Source organism: Zerene cesonia, chromosome 3 (assembly GCF_012273895.1).
Source record: "Zerene cesonia ecotype Mississippi chromosome 3, Zerene_cesonia_1.1, whole genome shotgun sequence".
Lineage (NCBI taxonomy): Eukaryota > Metazoa > Arthropoda > Insecta > Lepidoptera > Pieridae > Zerene > Zerene cesonia.
Genome location: NC_052104.1, coordinates 6222716 through 6233795, shown reverse-complemented (window position 1 = coordinate 6233795; position 11080 = coordinate 6222716).

The following is an 11080-nucleotide window of genomic DNA, read 5'->3' as shown; positions in this document are numbered from 1 at the left end:
GACAGATTCGAAATTCAAATGTAATATTTTTTTATAATTAAGTGTAACAGTATTTATGGCCAGACTAAGTATTAATAAGAAAAACTCTCAGTCATATTTATTACGCTTTAACCGAATCGTGCTAACGTGAAGTCGTAATACCTCAAGAGTGATAAGGACGGGCATTAAAAGAATTAGAAAATAATTATAACCATTTAAAGAACTCATTCTATCCTATTGAGATATATATAAAATCTATACAACAATCTCTTTACGACAATTATTTATTATTCGTATACATTTAGTTAATGTGTATTATCTCAAAAGCTTTGTGCAAAATATTATTTATTCTTTAATATGTATTTGAGTCGCAAACTTTCTCATTCTATGAATTACTTAAGGGCAATATTTAATTAAAACTAAATTTAGCATGGTAGTGAAGTTAAGATATCAATCCATTTTCATAACTGTTTGAATACTATATATAAAAATTGTATATTAAGTTCAGTTATGTTATCTTACATCTGAATTTAGTTGTTTTACTATTCATAAATATACTCAGCATAAAAATTTAACCATATTTCGCAGAGTATTATATTCAAAAAATATTGATTGATGACCCATATCGCCATCTATATTGTGTTAGAGTAAAGTGCTGATTCATTCGGCCACAGTAACGCCATCTTGTTGAATATGATGGGACTAGGTTCATCCCTTACCCGCTAAGGGTTGCAGGGAAAAACTGCGAAAAAGCGCCACTTGCGAAATTTTGTGGACTGTTTTATTAAATGTGATATGTACGCCATTTTTTATGAGAAAAATTTGTACGGCTCGTGTCGTTATTTAAAAAAAAAAATTCCGTAAATACATGGTAATATCTGGTAGAAAAGGTTCATTGTTTTTCCTATTATTTTATTTATTGTAAATTACATAATATAATAAATTAGCAGTAATATCGTAAATAAGCTATATTTACCACAATATACATACAAGTTAACTTTTCTGTTTTTATAATAGATACTTCGTGAAAAGCTATTTTCCTTCTTGTCTTATTAGACGTACTCACATATTATTTCGTGACTACAATAACGTTTCGAGACTTGAATTTTAATCTGTATGATGTAAGAAAGTTTTTGTTCGAGAAAATGGCAAGAGGAGTGAAGTTTTAGAGTTTTAATAGGTTCTAATGTACGAGATTTACGGCTGTAACGAGCTATCGTTAACAGAAACACGTTCGTCCTTGCCGATTGTTGGGACTTAATTGCCATAATAATCTAAAAGTAAATACTGTAAGTCTTATTTTGTGACGTAGCCTTTACATAAACAAGTACATCGATACGTACTTCTATAATAACCTGTTAGTTTATAAAGTGAGTCAGTAAATAACTTATTGTATACATTATAGGAATTCCACCACAACTGTTTCTAGACTTTTAAAGCCAACAAAGCGGAAAATTTCTCACTGCTCGAGTGGCTCAAATAATCACTCCAGGATTAAACATATTTCAATGTAAAAGCTGTAATCCAGCAACTGAATATATAATCAAGATACCCCTATAGGTGAGAAATTAAAAGCTCAAGAGAGGAGGCCGGTACACCACAAATCGCTTAGTGCTTTCCCTCCCGTCCTAATGGCACGCCAATTAAAAGTTTGCGCGCTCACTCCCTAGGCGAGGATTGTTCCAAGCTGTAAAACTGAACATCTGAGCATCCGAACATAATGTAGTATATTTCAGCTGAGCGTAGTTTGTAGGCGATTAGCATTTTGATGTCGCGCCAACGAATCGCCAATCAGGATAACATATTGCCTGCGAAAGACCTATGGATAAGTGTTTTATGAAACGTGCGTGATATTTTGTCTTGGGAAAGTTTTTTGGTTCCATTTTATCACTCTGGTTGAAGACGGGTCTTGTCTAGAATCTTGATGAATTTAACAATATTCGGGAATCAATTAGAATAGTATATCAAGTGTGTGGAGGTATATTAAGTTCAAAAAATTGTTCATATGAAAAGAATATGACCCCAAATAAATAATACAGATATATGCATATTTTATTAATAAATATGGATGATTGAATAAAAATTGTTCATTGTAATACATAATATTGTATTAAACAAAAAAAGTTAAAAAATTAGCATATCATATTCAATAAACTATCTATTTGAAATCTGTATAATTGGTTTGACAAAAGTTTTTAGACTGATTGGTATAATCGTATTAGGAGCTCTATAATAGGATATGAAATTTCGTTCTAACACGAATAATATTATATAACCTGTATAATCAAAATTGTCATACTAGCATTATTCTTGTATGAAACCACTTCATACTTATTAATGCTGGATCCATAAGGCTAGTTGGAACATTTCCCATTCAGAAAAGACAACTTTTACGGCGAATTTAAGTAGATTAATTTGAAAAGCAAATACATTGTAGAGAAAGATGAAACTTGTATTGAATGTGATAACACATGTTTTTCCTGGTTATTTATTACAAAAATATACAATTTTTGTGTACGGAATATAAGAGTTGATGTTTAATAACTTTAAATCTGATAACTATAGAATGAGCAGAAACTGGTAAATTGAAAACCCATTTTCAAGTACTGTTGTCGTTGCAGCAACGACATTTAGATTGAGAAGAAATCTTAATACAGAAATAATATAAAATATGTACGATTTTTACTAACAATTATCTTAACCTATTTATACATTTAAACTATAAATACAAAACTTCAAAAACTAACTTATAGCATTGAGTAAATATGTAGGTATAAAAATCAGAGGATGCAAAAATATTTATATATCCTACTAATATTATAAATGCGAAAGTTTGTAAGGATGTGTGTGTGTTTGTTGCTCTTTCACGCAAAAACTATTGAACCGATATCAATGATATTTGGTACGTAGATAGCTGGACAACTGGAATAACATATAAGCAACTTTTTATCCCGATATTCCTACGGGATACGGACTAACGCGGGTGAAACCGCGGAGCGCAGCAAGTATGAAATAATTAAAATTCATAAAACCAATAAACCTTACACATCATACATCTACACAACTTTGATAATTATTTTAACAATTAAGTAAAGCACTTAGCGCGACAGGGTTGGTTCCACCCTTTACTTTCCACGGTTATGTCGCAGGCCGCTAAGTGGATTTTCGGGTCGGTTCGCATTTGGCTAACAACCCTGTGCTGTCTACTCGTAATGACAAAACGAGGATAAAATATATTTTTTGTTCTTATCTACTTATATGATGTTTTGAAAAATACTTATAGGACACAGGACGTTTATCAATTTTAAAATGATTAAATTCTGATAAGATTATCATGCATGGTTTAAACTAACACTTATTAGGATTAGAACTGCATATGCAAAGCCTAATATTAAAGCATATTATTAGAACTTCATATGTAAAACCGTGCTAATTGTAGTATACAATTAAAACTAAAACTAGATGCAGTATGTTAAAATGATTAGACAGTAATATAGACAGTAACAGACATAGACATTTACGAAAATATTATTTTGTGTATCAAAAGTAAAAGAGTGTTCCTTAATTAATTTAGATTCTAAATTCTAGACAGTTTTTAGATAAGAACAAAATTCCAAACAAAGCGGTTTGTCAACACCAGTAAAAGCATAGCAACTACACTAGCATTTATTCTTTTGACCTATTTAAGATCAGCTCAAGATTAACGTCTGCTATCTGCCGTTCTATGGCAAGAAGATCACTCAAAACTCTGGAAGATGAAGATTTTGTTTGGGAAAACCGCGGCATATCAGGTTTTCTTGTCTACAATATCAACTACACATTTGTCATTAATTTTAATTTCATATAACACACATGCAATAAAAGCAATATTAATACAAGTATTATAAAAATCATTATTTATAGGTTTGCGTTTGTTAATAGGTGACCTGGTGGCCTTGACATTATATTATAACTTACAAAAAATGCAATTGAAATAGAAAAACAGTATTTTGTCAACAATATAAATTAGATTTATGTGTTTACCAGAGATTTCACTTTACGCAGATTATTGCTTGATGTTCAAATCATTGGTTTCCGAGTCACTAACAAAATGAGTGTCGATTTATGTGTGTGTAGCATGTTATTTTTTGTATATTTAGTATTGATTTCTTATTGATATAATAACTAATATACGTTAAGAAAGAATATGAGCATGGAGTATACCTATTAACAATAAAAACGTAAGGCTAAACAAATTAAGAAGACAATATTATATTCAGAGTTTGATTTATTACAATAATGCATATTTTTCCAACTGTACACGGTATCTAAATATTTTGCCTCATATATAGGCATTGCCGAGGTAAATTCATGCAAATTAATTAGCTTTGGATATGACTTTTACTAAATAACCAGAATTATTTTATCTTTTATGTAATAGTGGGCAACTGGTGAAATGAGAACTGGCATCAGCATGGCTTTAGAGAATATCTCATGAATTAATAACGAATATAAAACTCGAATATATTTATTTGTTTCTTGATTGACTGGACATTAGAAAGGCAGTGGCGGAACGGGTGACGGTAACTAATCGCTGCGCATGCATGTCCAATCGCAATGACTTTAAGCAACTGTCCATGGTATTCAAAGGTAGCAATAGGTGTATAAATCGAGGACGCTTTCAGTTTTATCTGTGGATAATTCGGCCTTTAGTGCCTTTTATGGAACATCAAAATAATTGTAAGAAATATTTAACGCTATTAAGTAAAGGCTGCTAATTATTACATCTAGATCAAATGAGGTAGAATTCTTCATACTTAAATATATCTTCGAATTATCGAAATAACTATACTTAGAACAAAATGTTGTTATTAATTAGTTACTCGTATAAATTAATCAATGGTCTACAACATTCACATAGACTACTTTAATACCGTTACATTATATAAAAAATAATAGCTCTATAATAGCCCATTTCGTGTTCCCAGTAGAACCGTGAATAAAGAAAATTACCAAAGTGGATTGACGGTAAAAAAGTGGGTTGTTCCTCACATCATTAGTGGAAGCCAATAGTCGTTACCTAAAAGTCATTAGCGTCAACTTTTGCCACAATATGATGTTATATAGGTGTATATAAAACACACTTCACAGAGTGAAAGTTTGCAATTTAAACGTATGTATTAGATTTTTTAATATCTCTGAATAAAATCAATTTCTATGGAATTGTTTTAAGACCAAAGCAACGAAATAATTAAATGATTATGATAAGAAATATTTATAACGTTTATAATATTAATAATTAAATGATTATGAAGAAGAAATTTTTAAAAACTATTCCTGACCGGCCGACCCGTTTAACGATATTTATACATCACTTTGCGATATAAAAAATGTAAAAACTTAAGGACCAAATCCCAGACCTACCGAATATCTGAAGGAATACATAAATATCCATAAAACTCTGTTGGTGTTTGTACGCTGGCGATTTATAAAGAGATCGTTTATATTTTTTCTTAAATTAATACTTAATGTAACACCAAATATTTTCGTAGATTTAATGAATAATTGAAGTAGGTTATTTATATTAACATCACATTTTCACGTATGCACATTTGTCGCAACTATATGATTAGAAGCAAAGAAGTCGTACATACAAATTATGTATTTACATTTATACATTTTATCGAAAGCGCAGCAAAGGCAGTAATTTGGTATATCTAAAAATATCGATTGAAAACTATGTAAAAGAGAATTTGAAAAAATCTGCACATCGATTTTTTAAATTTTTAACCTGAATTATTTTAAAAGACATCGTATACAGATATAGTGACTTGGAGATTTCATTTCCCAGTCATTTGTTTATTTCATTACGCGAACTCGAGTTTAAACTTAAAACTGCGCGCGTTCACTCTTTTCTGTATTAATTTTCAAAGAATAATATTTTTCCACATAATTGCATTTTACGATTGTGTTCATATATTTGACGTATTATTTCATTTTATGGGTAATCTCAAATACGTGTAAATATGTGATAAGAAATTTTTTGAAACAAGAAATAAATAATTGATTTTTATAACTTAATTTCCATCATTGTATTAAATATGCTAATATAATGCTCATATAATTTAATATATTGTTACTGCAGTAGCAGTTCCTCGGGATGACTCTTTTTATAGAAACACCTACAGGTATGTAAATATAATTATCCTGAGCCTGATATATTGAGCAAAATTTCCTTAGGACCTCATTCCGAAACCTGCAGAGACATATACATGCCACGATAATCACAACCTTCATTCCAATGAGACGTTCAGATAAAAAATAATAAAACATACCTACGTATCTATATTTTTTACTCTTTGCGCCGCAGCTTCCATACATCAACGCTTACCCAAGACCCTGATGAGAAGATGATGAGGGTAATTTGCGACGCACCAAGACGTCTATGTCTCGTGTTTTTTTGCCCAGGTATCATATGAGTACAAAATTACGTATAATTTATCGCCCGTACACGGGTGAGGAGCAAACATCTTGAATGTGAACTAAATTATGAAATACAGGCGGCAATAGCGATTTATATCATAGAGAACTGTATAGATACGTATCTGAGATACGTCCGGAAGGAGGAATCGTTGTGTAAATTATATAGATTTAACCTATGTCACTCAGTAAAGATGCAACGAAGATGCAGCGTTAAAATTGATCCAGTAGCTTTTGTGTGAAAACATATTATACATACTCGAAATTTTATCTCTTTTCCATATGAATTTATATTATGTGACAGAGATTTAGATACGGTGTATTCTTGTTCCTCAGCACTACATGTAATGTTATATATTATAACATGCAAAAGCTGTTTACCAGTACTTTCCTTGAAATATTTTAGTGTATAATCTATGTGGCTATTTGTCAATTATATCGGATTAATAAGCGCTACGCCAATACACCATTAATGATTTAGAGCCATTTGAAAGACCTACTGTCCTTCAAAAAACAAACGGATAAATATTAATGTAAAGTTTCAAGCCACAATAATGTTGCCCTTATCATAAATATTGACTGATCCAAAGCTCTTGGGCCTCAGTAGTACCACACCCCCACAAAAAACCGGCGTGAAATAATAGCTTGCTATTGTACTTCGTACGGTGAGTGGGGGAACTGGAGGCTATATCCTTATATCCTTTTCCTTACCCGTCCCAATCCTTTCCTTCGTCCTCTCGTCAATCCTTTCTTAATCCCGTCCCAATTTAAAGTCGTCAATTTGTAGAGGCGTAAGGTCTGGAATTGACCTTACGCTTCTCCAAATGTTTACGGACGGTGGTAGCGCTTACCATTAGGCGACCCACCAGCTCCATTGTCGAATATGACATAAAAAAAAAATGTTACAGTGAAAACGTAGGCGAGGTACCTTAAAATAAGTAAGGGCACATTATTTTCAAAATACCACAACATGTTTTGAAAGCTTAAGCTATAAAAGCATTTAACATTGTATTTAATACCAAATGTTAAGTAAATTTTCAGTAAAAGCTAAAATCTTCTATTCTAGCTAACATATTTGAATTTTAGATGAATATAAAAACAAAAACATTACACAAAGAGAGCTAAAACACAAATTTGAACCTTATTCCCCGCGTCCTCAATACAAACGATTATGTAAATAAAGGTTGTCATTTCGACATATTCAGCTTGATATTTTTTTAATGACTACCTTATTTCATTTTAAACGTACTCCTAGCGTACCGCGGTTTCATCCACTGTTTATTTTGCCTTTATTCTGATTCCGACACGGCGATTTCGTGGTTTTATAGTATATTACATCTACCATAATGACCATCACAAGTTAAATCCATAACATCGCAAAACACCACTTACGAGTTATCAGATAAGGTTCAATTTTGTATAGTTTTCGGACATTAACGATATTTTAATTGAGTCGATCCTGACGTAGAGTAATGATTGGACGTAACATCGATTTATTTTGAGTTCTCGTTTCTGATTGGCGGTCGCGATAAGTTTGTGACTATCAGTTAATGTTGTTATAATAGCAGTGTTCAGTTTTCCCGTGATTTTCGAAAAAGTCTTTTTCACCGGCCTTAAATTACATACAAAGAGTGTATTACATGGAACACTCTCAGTAATTACATGTTTTGAGACAGCTGCATTAATAATTTCTTATATAGATGAAAGTTGTATGAAATTAAATCATAAAATGTAAGAGTAAAATACAATGTCTACTCTTGAATCTAGATAAAAATAAAATCACAAAACATTATTTTATTGGAATAACAAAAGATGAATTGACCTTTGCACTAATCTTTTTATTAATTACAATTTTGACATTGAAAAACTCAGATAAATAGCAGATATTTCATACAACATCATTCGTTCTAGAGATCCTTTTCCCAAGTATACTCTTATTTTTTATTAATCTGAGAGTACTTTATTGCTCTGCATAATGTAATCATTATTTATCAATTAAAATCATTATGTTTCAGTATTAAATCATTCTTTCGCCTCTTAAAATATCGTATTCTGACTTATTTATTTATAACATAACACAACACAACAACTTCCTACGCCAGAAACTTATTTAAAGACGAAGGCCTTAAGCCTAATGGATTTAAGAACCCATAGGGATTCAAGAGTGACCCTTAATGAGAGTCCACTTGACAAATCGCCGCGCGGCCCGCCCCCTATCGGTGATCAACGGAGTATCAAGTGTAACCTCAGTTCTTACATTTGGCAATCAACATTACAAGGTAATTTTTCCACCTCCAACAAGCGACGCCAATACGAAAGGAAAATACTATTAGAAGTATTGTTTTCAGAGATATATTATCAACATTTGGGCGTTTCTACATGGTTCTTTCTAATATATAAAATTCTCGTGTCACAGTTTTCGTTGCCATACTCCTCCGAAACGGCTTGACCGATTTTGATGAAATTTTTTGTGCTTATCCGGTATCTATGAGAATCGGCCAACATCTATTTTTCATACCCCTAAATGATAGTAAGGCAGAACAGCGTTTGCACACGTATGGTAAAATATTGGCGTAACCTAAATGGTTACATATGCAATATAAATAGTTATAATAGGCTAAAAGAGCATTTTATTGCGATAGCTTTCAGCATTTACGGAATCAGTGTGATATGGTATGTGGATACAGATAAAGCTTTTAAGATTTTATTATTAAAACTGTTCTAGAGATATTATGTTGTTTCTACATACTATATTTCAGTATACGCTTTTCTTCCCACCATCAGGCTGATTCATGATTATAAGTTATACGTATTCTCGTAAATCATACTAGGATTTCCATACTTTCTATCATTTATCTTTAAACATGCCGTTTAACTTTGACAATATTCTAGAAATTATTAACACCGCTTACTCTAGCCTCTAATAAGTAAGTCATAAAATTTATTTCCTGAAAATTGCATCATACTCTTACCAAATTAAGGAATAAAATATTCTTCTTTAGAATAAATTGGTCTTGAGGTAATAGGATGTAACAGAGTATGTGTCCAAAATCTTGATTTGATATATTAAGTTTAAGTTTTAAATGTATCATGTATTAGCGGTCCGCCCCAGCTTCGCCCGTGGTACATATATTAACCTATAGCCATCCTCAATAAATGGGCTATCTAACACTGAAAGAATTTTTCAAATCGGACCAGTAGTTCCTGAGATTAGTGCGTTCAAACAAACAAAAAAACTCTTCTTTTTTATAATATTAGTATAGATGATATTGTAGTTCGATAACAGATGGCGTTAAGCGATACTACATCGTGGTGTGGTTACTTTTAGAATATATAATAAGTTATTATTTATAATCAAAAATACCGTTGAAATGACTACTGTGGCGGAGCTGGGGCGTGCAGCTAGCTTAACATAAAACTGGGGTAATTTTTTATGAAAATTCCAAAGTATCAGTTAATACGCATTACAGCAAAATTTGAAACCCAGAAATATAAAAATATTGGGCTATGTGAGTTGTGAATCTGGCTATCACTATTTCGAATCAATGTGGTTCAATCGAAGGTGACATTTACAGTGTATAAGAGAAGGCACTGGCTTTTAAGATACAGGTTAATAGTTCATAAGTTCTTTTAAAATACAGGTTCAGAAGGTAGAGCAATGTTGAGAACTAAGTATTGAAATTCGCTACTTAATTTTATTCTATTTTTTATTTATTTTAAAACAACTACAAACCAGCCTTCTATTTTAATTGTTTTATAACAAACACAAAATAAAACTTTGATTGTTTTATAAGCAACACCATTAATTATTCGTTTAAATCAGCTTTAATTGAATCATATACACTCAACGCGATCAAATAATCTAAGTTAAATTGCAAGCATCCGTCGTAGGTGAGAGCTCGCGAAAATCTTAATTAACAGATAGGCTGGAGTCATTTATCTCAGTCATGTGATAAGGTAAGGGAGGGCTCAGGTAAGCGATGATGGAGAATTAATGATTGATGGATGTAAATCATTAATGATTCGGTAGCGGAGATTTGTTTCTTAATATAGAATCATTAATATTTCGATAATACTTGAATTAATGCGAGTTTGTGATACATCTTTATAAGATTTCACGGTTCATTTGTTGTGGTCATTTAAACCAAGAAACAGTTTAATCCGAGATGTTTGTAAGAATATTAAAACGAGAATAATTTTACTTATCGCTACGGCTGAAGAGGAAAAATGATTGTTATTTTTGTCATTCATAATAATTAATTGGATAAAATAATAAAACGTTTTGACACAAAATTTCAATTTCTTAACATTGACTTTCCTTTTATTCTATATGCAGTATACAGTACATCTGTCAAGTCCCATATTAATATTATTATGGTTTCATTAATCACAAATCTATATTATTGTTTGTTTCAAACGAAAAACATGAAAGTGTGAAAGTGTAATAAAATAGTTATTTTGAAACATGAAAAATTACAAACAAAACATTACGATAAAAGTGACTAGGGTCGCTCTCTATAATTAAACATCAATACCGTTACAAAAAGTAAATAAACAGGGTACGTATGGAGGCATGGAGGGGCGCGGGGGGTGAGGTCTCGACTATGACTAATGTGCCGCGATCCGTCAGTGTCATTCGCGG